The sequence below is a fragment of the Struthio camelus genome, chromosome 7, assembly GCF_040807025.1.
Source record: "Struthio camelus isolate bStrCam1 chromosome 7, bStrCam1.hap1, whole genome shotgun sequence".
Taxonomy (NCBI): domain Eukaryota; kingdom Metazoa; phylum Chordata; class Aves; order Struthioniformes; family Struthionidae; genus Struthio; species Struthio camelus.
In genome coordinates this window covers 43,135,237-43,150,502 of record NC_090948.1, presented here as the reverse complement: position 1 = coordinate 43,150,502, position 15,266 = coordinate 43,135,237, and the positions used below count along the sequence as shown (strand labels likewise).

The following is a 15,266-nucleotide window of genomic DNA, read 5'->3' as shown; positions in this document are numbered from 1 at the left end:
AGAAACTCTTGGTTCCTTCTGTGTCCCGCTTAATGGTTCTGACCGTGGCAGCCCTCTTGGCTGAGGGCAAAGCAAACGCACCGATTGCTGTATAATGAGACTATAACAGTAACTGTTTAAAGCAGACGTTGCAGCGTAAAGCGGTGGTTTATGACTGGAACGAAATTTCTGTATCTCTTGATAATTTGTGCTTAAATGTATTAGTACCACCTATTACTGCTAGGTGTGCTTGTACCTATGAAATTTAACTCGGTGGGAACAGAGCCTCCGGGTGTAATCTATCTTTCTGAAAATATTTTCCCATAGATTGCTTGTTGAGAAATAAAAATATGTATGAATACAGCAAGGGCTTAAAATGGTTAAAATTAATTTCTACTGCAGACTACTCAGTAGTTTAACAGGTCCTGAGATTTTCTGTTATCAAATCTCCCACTTTAATGGGCAACAATTGGGTAGAACAGAAGTTTAGGAGAAAAAACCCAGTGAAATGTCAAAGGCGTGAGAGAGAGTCTCCATTAAAAGCGCTGTCTCTGGTTGCTGGGGGTTGCCCACGTAAAAGTACCTTTTGGCAAAATTATTAATCATATATGTAACTGCCTTCAAACGTAGTGGTATTTTTGTGTCCTCTGTAGGATATTAGTTCGTTGCAAAGTTGACTTTTAAGTAGCTACCTCACTGCCAGCAGTTACTGATCATGAAGTTGCCTCCGAGTTACGGGATGATGTGGCAGGTTAAAGCCCAGGAAACTGTGTGTAAGCGTTGCCTTTCTTCATCCTCTGCGCACCACAGGCAGCACGTTTTACAGCACCGCCCACCCGCCAGACCTGCTGCTGGTCTTATCCCCGCTCTCTGGGAAAGTTTTGAGATCGTTCTCAACTTTCCTTTGTGTGAAACTCAGAAAAAGGAGGTGCCAATTATATAATAACAGCTGAAAGAGCTGGGGCCTGCAATGAGTACGGGGTGGTTTTGGTTAGGCTGTATATGGTTATGATTATACATTAGATTTTCTGTAATTAAAATGACTTCCTGCTACCTTCTCCCCCCGTTTTTTCCAGGCACGTACGAAACATAACACAAAACGTCCTGTAGAAGTGGGAATGGCAAAGGGATGTTGCAGCATCTACGTAGCTGCTTTAGGCCCAAACACACAGTCGGCAGGTTTTTTAAAAGGTAAGGTGATGAGTGAATCCACGCACTCCTCCGTACCTAGGAATACGTGAATCCAGTCCGTGGGCGCTGCTGCTGCTGCCTCCTCCTGAGCCGATACAGCAGTCGGGTACCCAGAGGGAAGCGAGGAGTCCAAGGAGAGAAGCAATTGCTTAGTATCTTGGGCACTAATCCAAAGTGGAAGATTCAATTGAATTTTGCAGCAGATAATATATATTCCCTGTGTTCAGTTTGTCCTGGATTGGTCAGATTTGACTCTTACAGATTCCCTAGCCGTTGCGGCTTATTAAATAGCTTGGCTGATTCTTGGTAGCTGAGTATCGTAAGACTTCACAGGTGAAGCATCCATAAGCAGGTTGCTATCAGTGGTTTCTCTGTTGTCTCCCAGTTCATATTCCCTCAGGTCTGGAGCTGCCTCCCTGTCCCTTGGTAAAAGGGAGAGGGTGGCAGGAGCAGGAAACGACTGCCGTTTGTGAAAACAGGCCGTACCTCCTGGCGATTAATCCTTAACCCAAAAAATAAAGCTTTCTTTTCGGTATTTGTCTGTCAGCCGAGCTGAGTTAGCAGATGACTGCTCCTTTGTCGTGGGGGCTCTCCCCGAATTACTCGGGGGTTGACTCATAGCTTACAGGCCCAAGTAATAGGATTTCCCCGTAAGGGTGCGCTCACAAATTCTCACCCGCATTTAAAGAGAAAATGGGCCTCCCATCCAGCTTTGTATCAGAAGCACAACACAAGGGTGTTTGGGTTTTTTGTTTTTTTTTTTTTTTGGTTTGGAGTGGTTTCCTTTTAACACAACTTTTTTCACTTCCTTTGAAGGCAGGACAGCTGATGTTAAACTTGGGGCTGCTGTGTGCCACTGCTTTGTAGCTATGCTGCTACAGCTTCCGCTATTATGTTACTAACAGCCTAGTGGAAACGCTGCTTTGTGCGGAAGTCGTGTTGGAAGTCATTCCAAACGTGATGTTTGTTTGGTTTCCCGAGGAAAACGCCATCTTGCCGTGCTGCAGTCGTGTTTTGCTCTCTAGCAATGCATCAGAAAGGTAAAGACTGCAAGCTGAGCCCCTCTTGAGTTTGAGGGGGTTTCCCTGCGTTTCTGTCTGGTTTAAAGAAGCCATTTAGAAAACTTGCGTTCGGGTGATGTTGAAGCATTTAAAGAATCTACGCGTCCTCTTGGTCTGTAACCCAGGAGACATAGACTCTGCGTCTCCGATGGCGATGCCCCTGTCTTCTGTGCTTCTTGGCAAGTTATATTATTAATTGGCCGTTTTCCCCCAACTTCAGTCATTACACGTATCCAAAGACTGCTCCCTCATTGAGTTAGACAGTATTAAATAGCTCTCTCTACTGTTGGTGTTGACTACTTTGTTTGTTATGACAAATAACAATGATAGACATAGTTGTTTTTAATTTCTCCATGGTTTTGAAGCTTTGTTATTCCACAGCTGATACAATTCCTGGAATTCTTGCACAACATGCTTTCTTTCAGTTCATTTGTTAAATGTGTTTCTCTGTTTGCATAGATTTGCGTTTTTGAAGACGCGTTAAAACAAAAGGGTTGGGTTTTTTGTCCTGTGTTCTCCCTGCCTCCCTTTATTTATTTTTCATGTCTAATGAATAGTTGAAAGGCTGTCATCAACTGTTGCAACAGGAGACTTGGGTGTAGTTCTTAGGAAGACAAAATGTTATGTCTAACATATTTTTCCTGAAGGTGATAAACATGTAACAAAGCATGGGTAGACTATTTGATATTAAAGTGCTGAGGGATTTGATAGTCCATACCGAGGATGCCTGCTCCGTCACAAGAGTCCTCTGTGACTGTCCCAAATGGTTAAATCATGTGTGTGTCCAAGCTTAAATCTAAGCACACTTAAATATTTTCCTGTCTACAGCATACTCCTACCTTTAGGTTCCTCCCTGACCTTCTCTGGGTTGTGGGTCTCTTCATTTCAGCTGTCTCCAGACATTGATGCATTGCTAAATTTCCCAGGCTTTGCTAATAGTTTCTTGGAAAGCTCAAGTAAATATAGCCTTGGGAGCTCCCTGGTTTATACTGCACGTGTTGAAGGGAGAGCGGTGGAGGAGGTAAAGGACATGCTTTGCACAAATGCTGCTCTTATTCTTAGGATATGTTAACTGCGCTTTCAAGGTCACTTTGGATGTTTTGAGGAAGTTGTCATCGATCCAAATTAGGCCAGCGCCCTCCTCAGCCTGATACAGCTGCTTGATGGCTGCCCCTGGCCAGAGATTTTTATGGTCTGAATCCGTCAGTGTAACGGCACTGGGTAGCCCTTCCGTAGTACTGGTGTGTCAACTCTTACTGCTCCAAGAATAATAACACTGCACGAAAAGCGTTTAAACGAAGCCATCAGCAGGTGTGGAAATGAGCACCATAAAAAAGGCAGAGGTAGACGAGCAGGTCTGGGCATAGCAGTGACCATGGAAAACATGCGCGTCTCCTAAAAGTCAGCGTAACGCTGGGCTTGCTGTTCCTCCTGTTGATGGCTTTTTCTGTGCTTTTGTCTTTTGTGAAGTTTCTCAGGGAAGGCAGCTGAAAACCAAGAACGTGAAGGCACTGACTCCAGTTTTGCATTGCTCTTTGGTTGTTACTGATCCTGTTCAAAGTCCCCGAACCTACCACTGAACAGATGATCAAATTCCCAGTGAGTGTTGTCATCATGAGCGTTACCCTACATTACAGAAATTATTTGAAAATTGTTGTGTAGTCCTCAAGCTGCCAGTTGCCTTTCAGCATCCTTGTTGTGCTTTTTCATCATTAAATACTTACTGTAAAGCTGAGATAAACTTACCTGTCAGCAGATATGGGAACGTCTCTTCCTGTCTCCAGCTGCTCCTTAATCACAGCAGTACATGGCGGTTTAAAAGCCTCTTTACAAAGGACATAAGGCAAATAGCTAGTTATAGCTGCAGAATTTCTCTAAGGGATTTTCCTCATACTCCAGCAATATTCAGCATGAGGTTGCACTTGTGATTTGTGAGCGTGTCAGCTTGCTCAAAGCCAACGCATGAGCTCCCTGTTCACGTTCACTCAAGGACTAGTGCCACGGGCAGGTCTATGGACTGTCTTTAAATCAGTGCTGGCTCTGAAGTATCACCTGCCAGTTAGATTTTGGACCTGTTAGTGAGGTGGTAACATCGTGGAGCTGAGTTGGGTTCTTAAAATGGGTTGACTTGCTCTATTTTTAGAACGGCTGCCCAGATAAATTGTATGCGGTATCCCAGAGATATTTAATGACACAATTGCAACTTGTGCATGAAGTAACACAAATTTCTGCCCACCCCCTTCTGTCCCCCCAAGATTTTCCCAAAACCTTGGGTCAGGAGACAGATTATATAATGGGATAGATCGCTCCTTCACCAAATTATAATAATTGTAGTGCTCTGTTAAAATTATGAAATGCAGGCGTATAGCACAAGAATAAAGCACTAAAACTTTGGGGACTGTAACCTGGCTAAATTCTGTAGGACTTAGTTTTAGGCTAAGTTTCAGGCTATGTATCGGTTTCGAACAGTACTGTAGTTCATATTTTACAGAGCTGAAGCAGTCAATATGAAAGTGATTTAATTGCTGTGTGTAGGGGGAAGTGTATTTTGTGTGCTCAGCCTCACGGCTTGAATGCACCGCTGTTTGCCCACTGAACTGCCGAGCAAGAAGGCAAAGGGGAACAGCAGATGAGATGGTCGTTATTTGTATTTCTCCACTGCAGTGCAGTTTCTAGCACGACAGCATTCCTTTTGCTCTCAGAGTTTTCTGCATGTTTGTTTGATTGCTAATCGGAGGCGCACTGACACAGTCATGCCGTGCGCGCCCTGCTTGCCCTCATTTCTTTATCCCTGTAGGCGACAGGGAGCTGGGGTGGGGGTACCTTTGGTTTAGTTCAGGTAGCTGTTCTTATGCCAGCCAGTAAACTTTGAAATAGGAGAAACTAATGTTAGTTAGAGAGTTTTCTGGTGGCTTTTGGGTCATTACAAGATCCAATAAGTAGCCAAATAGTATCCTTTAAATTTAATTTTTTTCCTTCTTTTCCTTTTAAAGAGCCCTGGGTCATCTGCTGTCCTTCCCTCTGCGGAGTAAGGGAGAGAGGGAGGTCAGTTTTCTGCAAATTTTTCTCCTGCTGTAGGAAAAAATAAGTGCAGCAGAAATGGTAGATTCTCCTAATCATCTCCTTCAGTCTCTATAATAGCAGCAGGGAGGCCTAGAGGTTAAGATGAAAATGTGAGTTCAGTTGAGCTTAGAATAGAAAGAGCGCACAGTAATTCAGGATAAAGGGAATTTTCAAGGGAGAGTAGAGAATAAGTAACACGATGAGTAACACGATGAGAATCACTCTGCTATCCATTACTTTTCTGTCCGTCGATTTAGAGAACGGACAGAAAAGCTCGTCAGTTAATACCCGGCTTTGCAAACTGCCTCATTACCCTGTTTTCCTCTCCTCTTCTCCCTTGCTTGACTTTGTTGACCTTGATGAGAAGCGGGCATTGGAGGAAGATGCTGATGACGGTGAACGTGTTACCATTCAGAAAGAGGCAGCAAAGGCACTTGGACGAAGTGATCCCTTCTTGTAAAGAGAGGTACAAATCAAAACCTCAAGCCAGTAGGCATTTATCTCTTGAGTTTTATTTTAAGAAGCAGTCAGCATGGCCAGCCATGGAAAAACCACTATTTCCTAAGTCCCTCCATGTATCCCTGCTCTATTACGTTCACTCTTCTAGGAGAAATTGCTTCAGTATCAGTCAGATTTTTAGCGGTTGATCTTTTCAGGGAATGCATCCTGGATGGATAGCAGGGTGTCTCTGCATGCTTTGAAACCTGGACAAGGCAGTGGTCTGGAAAGGAGTGGACTGCTGAAATAGAAGGGAAGAGAGTATTCAACAACCCAAATGAGGGAAACGAGGTAAACGCTTGGTGTGGCTTTCTGGAGGAATTGCCTCGGGCCGGGCAGCCCTACCTCAGAGACCACGTTCACGTAACTAGAATTTTAAAAGCAAGGGCCCTTTGGAAACCTGAAATTCAAGAACACAAGATGGAGTCTCCCAAGAAAGCAAGTTCCTGTACATGTTGATTCAAGTTCTCATTCTTTCCCAAACTGAGGCATTGTAAGGAACTGTGAGCAATAGCCACATTATCACCACAGCCAAAATTAATCAGTCCTTCCTATGTATTCCAGCCATTATCCTAAGCTGTGCAATAGGGCTACCAAGCAGGTTGTCCCAAGGAAGAGCTTTATTTTTACCCCACAGCTCTTGCAAGTTGATGGAAAAACTTAGGAAATTGTTTCTTTAAGTGAGCAGACATAAACACTCCAGCAAATTTTTTCAACGTTCTGCTAATTCATGTTGGTGCAAAAACATTGTCACTGCAAAACACATGTTGAATCTGGAATTCTTTCTCTGCACGTTTGTAACCCCATTGTTTGTTAGTAAAATGCCCAGCTAAAGGTTTTTCATGTTTCTGCACCAATTGTCTAGTTTTAGCTGGAAAAATGCTTCTATTCCATCAGGATTTGCTTCTCGGTGGTCACTTTGGGATTAATGGAAGTAGACATCTTAAATCTGTATCGTCCTCCTGTGTTGGGAGAAGTTTGCAGTTTGAGGTGCTGAAAATGGGGAAAAATATGCACGCTGGCAGGAGTTCCAGAACAGAGCTCTTGTCCCTCTGTCCCTCGGTGTTTTGTGATTACGAATAACACAGAAAGTATTGGGTACGCTGTTTCCATGTGAAAAGAGGAAACGAGTATGTGTGGAACACAGATGAGGTAAAGAAGCTGGTATGTGGTGTGAGGTTAATGAAGCTGTAAAGTAGCTGCTAGCAGTTACTCATACACATGCAGAGATTTTTTTGTGTGCCTCTGTAGAGGTCAGTTTGCTGTTTCTGTATCAAGAAATAATAAATACAGATGACCAAGATCTATTTTTAGAGAACCAGAAACACAAGCAACTGGAGATACATGTTCTACTTATTTTACTCATGGGAGCCAAATTCCCGTGTGCCAAGTCTGAATGTGAGATTCGTGCCTCTTGCCCTCTGCACCGTTCCTCCCTGCTTCTGAGCTCAGGCACCTGCAGGGGACCTGTGACTGCTGCTTCTCCTCCAGGACTTGCCAGGATCAGCCACCAGCAGACCTGCAGCTTGCTGAGCTGCTCTTCATAACAAGCAAGAGCAATGGTTCGGAGTAGCAGTTAATGACACATACTCGTGGGGGGCATCTTCTCCAACAGTGGCCGGTATGATGGGTAACAAAACCCCTGGATGCAGGAGGAGCATCAAGACGGTGAGAGGGGGATGCTGATTTGTGTCCCTGAGCAGCAAGTCAAAGAAGTAAATGAATGAATGCTAGGAATCATTAGTGAAGGGGTAAAGGAAAACAATAAGGTGCTGTAAAAAAAATTTTGTGATTCCCCTGTGTCTTGAGTGCCAGTCTTCCATCTCAAAAAAGAAAGAGGCTCAGTGGAGGGTGATGAAGGTGATCAAAGGCATGGAGCAGCTTTTGTATAAGAAAATCACTAAATAAACTTTGACTCTTCCTCTCAGAGAAGAAATGATTGTAGTGGAGGAATGAGAAAAGAGGAATCTTATGGAAAGAGCGAGTAGATGATAACTGTTCCCAGGCCCTCCCCATCCAAAAAAGTGTCAAATAGACCTAGGAGGTAGCAAGCCTAAAATAAGGGAAGCTGTTCCTTCAGGCAGTGTACGGATGTGCTGCAGTAGTCCCTGCCGCAAGGCATTGCACACGCTGAAAGTTTGCAGGGGTCATAAGGAGACTGGATAAAATCAAACTGTGGCTATTAAAGACAGCACTTCCTGGCACAGGAAAAGGTGACTTTAGAAGAGGGCCTTCTATATTAAACTTGCATCAGGAGTGTGAAAGCTAACATTGTTTTGTTAAGTATGCAATAAATAATTCTACCCTGCTTTGCTGTTTTAAAATACTGTGTTGGATGCATTTGTGATATGATAACACGAGGGCTACAAGTTGGGGTAGTAGATTAGATGTGGCTTAGCTTCTGTATTGAGTTTTTTGGGCAGTCAGATTAGTAGAAAACAGGCACATGGCGTCGTTTGTGGCAAGTGGCCCAGGTGATAAAAAGTTAGGGTGGCAGCTGGTGCCTGGGGTGATGACCAGGTTAACGTGGCGTGTTGGAGACCAGCTTTAGGGTTTCTCTGTAAAGCTTGTTTTCCCGTGTGACTTAACGTTTGGATAGAATTGACGCTCTTGAAGTCAACTGGGCAGTTTGAAGGGTGAAGCTTTCTTACGCAGTGCGCTGCTTTTTACTACGGAGAGTTGATTTGCTTGGCTGTCATACGAAACGATTTCTCAGAGGCTTTTTGCTCTCTGCAATGTGTGGGTTTTAGGAGCCGTTAGAAGGTGAAGGAGAACGGAGGTGGAAGAACGTGCCGCAAATCAGAGGCGTTTTGACAAGCTTAGAGAGAAATCGGCAGTTGTAAAAGTGGAGGGGGAGCCATCAGCGTTGAGCTAGTTAGGATTTTCTGTAGACAAGAAAGGCCCAGAGCAGATGTTTAAAAAATTGCAGTGAACCGAAATATAGATGAGTGTGTGGTCAGATGGGATCACACATTGTGCACCCAAATGGCAGCTTGCCATGGCACGTCGCTAAACGGCAGTATCTTGAAAGCATAAAAAAAACCGTTGCCAGTTTGCTTCCAAAGTGCTAAGCGGAGTATTAAAAAAAATTTCTGTTGTGAACAGGCTGTATCCAAAGGCATGACTTTGGTGACCCGTGTGATAAATTGGAGAGCAAATTCAAAATAATTTATCCCTGTCCTGATCTCCTCCCTCTCTTGAGGTCTCCAATCCTGTCTATTGGTGTGAAGTAGCTTCTTTTGTAGTCACTAGGAAGGTGGCAATTACTCACCTGTTTTGCTTCCAGTAAAAAGTAAGTGATAGTACTTGAGATAGTAAGGATAGTATTTCTGAATGTACTTTGACTAAATTTACCATAAGGAACTGAAGAGGTGTAAAAGATGACGATCGGAAGGCAGATGCTTATTGCACAGTGACAATAGATTTCCCCGATAGTTTGATTAATAGATTAATCTATTGCTTGCCTGTATTTCCATAGCCAAAAGCAGTTAGCAAATGGGTTTTGAAAGCCAAACCTTTGATATAATCTAGAGACCTTTTTACATATATATATATATATATATATATATAATATAATATATATATATATATTTTTAAATCCCATCTGCTGAGTTCTGCGCTTATGGCTAAGATGTCACGTGGCACCGAAAGAGCCAAGAGAAGTGACGCATCTTGGTATCCCATGGTAACTCTCCCTTTCCTTCATTTTTAGCTTGTTGCTTTGCTACCAGATAGAAAAACCTGACTGGGGGATTAGATTTACTTTGCTCGCGAGAGATGACAGGATGCAGTATTTTCACCAGCTAGAACTATTTGCAGAATGGCAACCCACACTGGCTTTGTAGAAAACAAAAAACAAAACACCCTCTCCCACCTCCGAAAAGATGCTGCCCAACTTAACTTCTGAGCGTACAGAAAGTATTTGGTCGTGGCTTTTGCTGTCCGTTTGCCATTCAAGCTCGCTTGAGAAACTTTGCAAAGTATGTATCCTGCGAGCATCTGTTGGGTTCAGAGGGAAAATTCTCACCAAGGCTAAATTTGCAATTCAGGTCTTACAGTTCACACAGGCTTTGCTGCTGGAAACTTGTTAGTTGATGCTTTCTTTTTTCCCTTTCCTTTTTTTTTTTTTTTTCCTCCACTGACTATTTTTAATCTTGGGATTGTTATGTGCAGTTACTGACTGCATCTTTAATTAGAAAGATCTGACTTAAATGTCTTGTGGAAAGCTCTTCGATTTGCATTCAGATACGTTGGTATTATTTAGAATTCTGTTTTTTGGGGGTTTTTTTTGTTTTGTTTTTAAGTATATCACTTAAACTGATTTTCTATTCAATGCCTAACTATCCACAACTAACTTTGTTATATTAAGACAGTAGTGGTACCGTTTGGCCAGCCTGAAAGCGCTACGCTGCAAATCTAGTAGCTCCTTGCCTAATTTGAATAGTGTGTATAGCCTTTGCAGCCGTACATGCAAAACTTTGAACCTTTTTTTGGTGCCCTCGTTCCAGATTCTTCTGGACCCTTTCTGTAAGTGCTTTCAAGCATACCTGCTGCAAACCCTGATAAAATAAATCTGGCGAAATACGGTCCTTTGCCCTGCAAATTAGGTTTTGAGTTTGGGGGAGGGAACAGCTTTCAGAAAGCCAGCCTATTTCTGGATCTGAAAGAAAGGGCTGGTTTTTACTCGCATGCAGTTCACATTTGCTGGAGGAGACAGCGTGGTGAAGTTTTGCGGTGTGGCAAGATTTGTGTCTGCTGTTGCCTCAGCTGTAAGTGAGCTTACGAAATTTTCAGTTTCCTTTGTAGAGGAATAAAACGGTTCTTTGCCGAGTTAAGATACAAGTGCCTAATGATAGCGGGTACCTAAGGATGACTCGTTTTGGTGTGTCCAAGTGATTGTTTTTGATGCCTTTGAATGTGTATTTCTGGGAGGGCAGGGATATAGTGACATAGTAGTAGTTGTGACCAATTTTGGACTTCCTAGACGTGGGGCGGTTGATCGGTATGATGTTTGCTCTTAACAGACAGAGGAGCGGTTCTTTGTCGCGTCGGATGCACAGCATGCGTAGAGGCACTCGTATATGTGGAAGTATTACAAGACCGCTGTGGTATGTACGGGCTCGGCCTTTTTTTGTAGACGTGCCAAAGTAGGGTATGTCTCTTCCTTTGTTCAGAACAGGTATTTAGTCCAGAGCGCTGCTGTTATTGTAGTGGGGCTGAATCGCCCTCTGTTAGGTTTTTAGTTACAGGCAGCCTGGCGTGCTAACGTGAGCTGTGTGTTTGCATCAGAAGTGCTGCGTGGTTAAATACAAACAATAGACTGCTTGTGGCAGCTGCAAGTGGTGGGGGGGAAAAAACCCTCCTCTGTAATTCCAGGAAAAAGGCAAGTCTATTTACAGCAGGAGTCAGCAAGAGTTTATGAAGTCATACTTGACTCTTTTTTCCCTGTGTTTTCTGCATAGATTACGCTGATTTAATCATGAGCTGCTTAGGCAGAATAATAATTTGGCCATTATTTTAGTTACTAATTGCAGTAGCTTTGACCTCAAGGTGTAAAGAAATGCTATACCTTTCCAAGCATGAAAGAGTGGGCAAGGACTACTTCTATGGAGCGTGTATTTGTGCGCGTCTGCGAGCATGCCTACCGAGAGAACTCCTGCGTTTGCAAGAGACTTTTAGCGAAATGGGTACAATCAGGGATTCGTTTAATAGAAACTTCTGGCAGTAGAAATTGAGCCGAGTCGGTTCAAAAAAAGCCTATATAGGCTTTTTAGTGTGTTTTTTGTTTTCTCATTTGAGTAATAGTGTTGACCTTGAAAGCGCTAGTTGGGAACTGGAAGAGTTAAGGAGCTCTTCCCAAACAGACTAGGCTTTTAAGGCACTAGGGGAGAAGGAATTGTGCTACAGGAAAAGATGTGAACTTGCAATAGGACAAATAAATAAAGAACAGTGCAATACAAGTATGATATGGAAAAGTGATGTAATGCAAATGATAGGAAGTATACGCAGCCAGTGACTGTGGATGCTAAATAGAAGCAAAAACAAATGTAAAGGTAAAAGGCCAGGAGTTTAAAGTCCACCAGTAAAGGTTATCAAAACAAATAATAGAAAGTTCTCCAGTGAGGACAGAAAATCATACGTATTTTCAGAGGCAGAAGGGTGAAGATCATCAGGAGATGAGAACACTTGTGCGGACCTGGGCTCAGTGCCAGAGGATTGCTACTCTATTACCAGATGTTTATTATTTTAGTAATTTTAAGTAAGTGCAGGGTATTGAATACGTGGAGAAGGTAGTTGGATAATATCATAATCTAGATGAGATTAAAAACTGTATCAGAGCTACCTTGCAGTCAAAGTTCTTCCTTTTGCCCACTGAAAGTCCATCTCGTCTGTGCCTTTCACCTCCAATATCTCCTGTTCCTCACGCTTCTTACCAGCCGTGTTTCATTAGCTGCCTGCAATGATTATTTTTACGCGCTAAGCTGCTATCTCTAGCTGGTTAACAATAATCTATCTTCATCTATATTATCTTGTGCAAAATAACAACTCTGCTACTGTACTACTAAAGGAGTTAGAGCTGTAGGAGATTAACAAAGTTCCCACTCGAGGAAACCAAAGGTTGTAACTGTAGTTAGGACAAGTGGAGCTGGAGGGAGTAGGACTGGGTGATATGTGGCAAACTGAGTCTTAAGTGGAGAACTGAATCTGAAATGTTACAAGCAGGTGACGCGATTTTTTTTCGAGAAACTACCTTAACTTGCCAGGTAGGTAACTTTTAACTGGCATTAGGTCTAATGGCCTAGCCTCTGGGCTCATTTAAAATTTGTGTTATTACAGTTTCTTGGTGCTGTTGATGATATAATACTTAGATTTTTGCTTTGCTGTGAGGGTCTTTGTGGTAGCTTTTCTTATTTTTGGAGCTAGGTTTATGGGTTAAAGGAAAGTGAGGAGGACCCTTCCAAACGAATGGAACTGCCTTCAGCAGCAAGATTGCAGCTTGTGACACAGAGGGAAGATGAGGCCTTAGCAACAGCACGGATAGGAAATGGCTAAGGAAATGAGACTATCTAGCTGCTGTGTTAAGCCTGTGTTAACATCCTCTCTCCAAGGAGAATTGCCATAGTCCCGTCCCTTGTTTAGAAAACAGCGTATCAAAAGGAAGTCCCTAGAGCGAAGGGGTCAACTTGGTTAGTCCCCAGCGTTAGCCTGGTGTGAGATGGTTTCTTACAGTAACATGTTGGGCTGAGGTATGGGCTCAGAGAAGGGCCTGCCTCTGTGGGCATCTGGTGCTTGGAGTAGTTATGAAATTGGGAATACTGTCTGATGCCTTTGGGTTTTCAGGATATCCGAGTCACGGGTGTACCACTGCATCCTACCAGCCATTGCCGCAGAGGTGCCTGGGAGTATATCTGCATCATCATCATAGCTCAGTCCATCCACGAAATGGCCACGTAGAGATTCCTTAAGTAGTTTTCTTGTCTATAACCCCATTAGCCAAAAACTTGGAGAAGTTTAGTTTCAGGTACTGTTTGCTTGGGGGTGGCTGGAGGGGAGGACAACAGAAACACAAAGCCTCTTTTGACCTTGCTTGTTCCAGCAGCATGAAAGCCCAGAAGCAAAAATAATTAACTGGAAAATAGCTATAAGACTCAGAGACCTGACCAGTTAATAAAACACAAGATAACCACCTTGCTAGGAAAATGACGTGTTGGCTGGGAAACCTTCCTGTCGTAGTGTTACCTGTTACAGATGACTGGCAGAAGTCTGACGATTGGATTGTCTCCATAATGCATGTGTATAGCTGTTCATTGGGCAACGTGCACCCATACAGAAGGACTTCCTTGTAGATAAATATAGGAGAAGGTAAGCGTGTGGGAATGCAGACCTCCTTGTGCCACCACCTCTGCCCATGCTTCTCCTGAAGACTCCCATGTACATCCTATACTGGTCCCTGTGCCATTCCCCTTGCTCTTCCCTGTGCCCTATCCAGAAGGAACTTGTAGATGGCCAAGGATGAGAGAGTGCAGGAGCAGCTGAATGTGAAGGGTGAAGGGCTGCTTGTCACCTTTTTTGGGGTAGTGGGATGAGGATAGGCAGAGACGCAGGAATGCTGCGTCTCATTGCTTCTTTGGGCGCAGTTGGCCAAGGAACAAACATACCTGCTGACACGCTTGCAATTAGTGGGGAAAGCCTTTTGGCAGCAGCACAGTGCTATCCACAAGTGAAGCTTGTCCTTTCAGGCAGCTGCCTCTCAAAAGGACTGCCATTTTTGTTGTTGTTGTTGTTGGGCTTTTTTTTCCTATTGTCCTCCTAGCTATTCAAAACACACTTCTAGATTCCTGGATTGTCTGGGTTACACCTAAAGAATTACCTGTATGGGAAGAGTAATAAAGAAAAACAAATCTATTGTCCAGGAGATTTGCATCTCGCTCTACAGGCAACTGTGCTTCCACTGAGAAACCTTTAAGGGCCTGAAGAGAAAAGCAGTTGAAAACCACAGGACAGTTGTTTTGCTTCCCCAGCTTCGTTCTGCCCTTATTGGGCCTGGGAACGTAAGTCTGTAACTTGAAGCTTATCTTAAATGATTTGGCCGTCATCTGTGGTGTTTCACAACATTACCAGGCTGACTCTAGAGCAATAATCAGTGGCGGGATCGGAGAGATCAGCCTCTCTTCTTCTGCTAGTTCCAGTCCATGGCAAGTTCTCATGTACTACTGCAGTGAACATCTGCAAATAATACCAGCTGTGGAAAGAGTCTATCCTAAAGCTGCTGCCGTGAAAGTTGGCCAGCCTTGTCTGGACGGGGTAGGGCTTATGCAATTGAGTCTGTTAAGGCTTTTATGATCTTTTTTTGGCGGTGGAGATGGATGCCAAGGGCCCGAGCAGGGAAAATTGTTGCTGAACCACAATAGTATAGCTGTCACTGATGCATGAAGATGAAATGCAGGCTGGAGGAGGAGTTTTTCAGCACCCAGGAACACTTGCGAAGAGTTTGGACACAGGAAACAGTTCTGCAGGGACTGACGGAGCCCATATGAGCCTGAGCGTTTTTATTCAGAGACGTGTAAGCCAGAACTCCTGGTGGGAGTGGGGAACTTCTGTGTATTTCTGGTGTCCCACAGCCTTTGCCATGGAAAGGGAAAGAAATAGAGGCTTCTGCCCCACGCTGCGGGTTGTACTAGTGGTGAAGGATACATATAGGAACCTGTGATTTCCCATGGCAACCCATGTCTCCTTCCTTTCTTTACAGGCTTGCTTTCTTGCACAGTTGGATCAGAGTTTGTACTGGAAGCAATAAATTGCACTACAAGAAGTTAAACAGTGATTTAAAAAGAGAATCCGTGAAACTCGGAACAGCTTTTTAAAATAGCGCAGGCAGGAGAGAAAATGTGTTTGGATTATTTGGTCTCTTGGGTTTTGGGTCTTTTTTTATTGGTCCTAAAAATACCCAGAGGTTAAATTTAGAGTGCTTTT

The 15,266-nt window shown here is 43.5% G+C and overlaps 1 protein-coding gene across 36 annotated transcripts in view; it reads left to right on the top strand.

Annotated features, from left to right (window-relative positions):
* SGMS1 (sphingomyelin synthase 1) overlaps nucleotides 1–15,266 on the top strand; it is a 99,274-nt gene that overhangs the window by 31,535 nt on the left and 52,473 nt on the right. For 3 of the 36 annotated variants that reach the window (XM_068951094.1, XM_068951098.1, XM_068951086.1), the window contains exons 1-2: nucleotides 10,528–10,561; nucleotides 10,817–10,900. The exons of 22 other annotated variants lie outside the window; for them this stretch is intronic. The gene's annotated coding sequence lies outside the window, so the exon portion shown is untranslated. Of the gene's footprint in view, nucleotides 1–632; nucleotides 753–1,055; nucleotides 1,171–10,454; nucleotides 10,562–10,816; nucleotides 10,901–15,266 lie in introns of those variants that run through there. 11 more of the 36 variants (XM_068951069.1, XM_068951071.1, XM_068951105.1 and 8 more) reach the window with 9 other exon arrangements.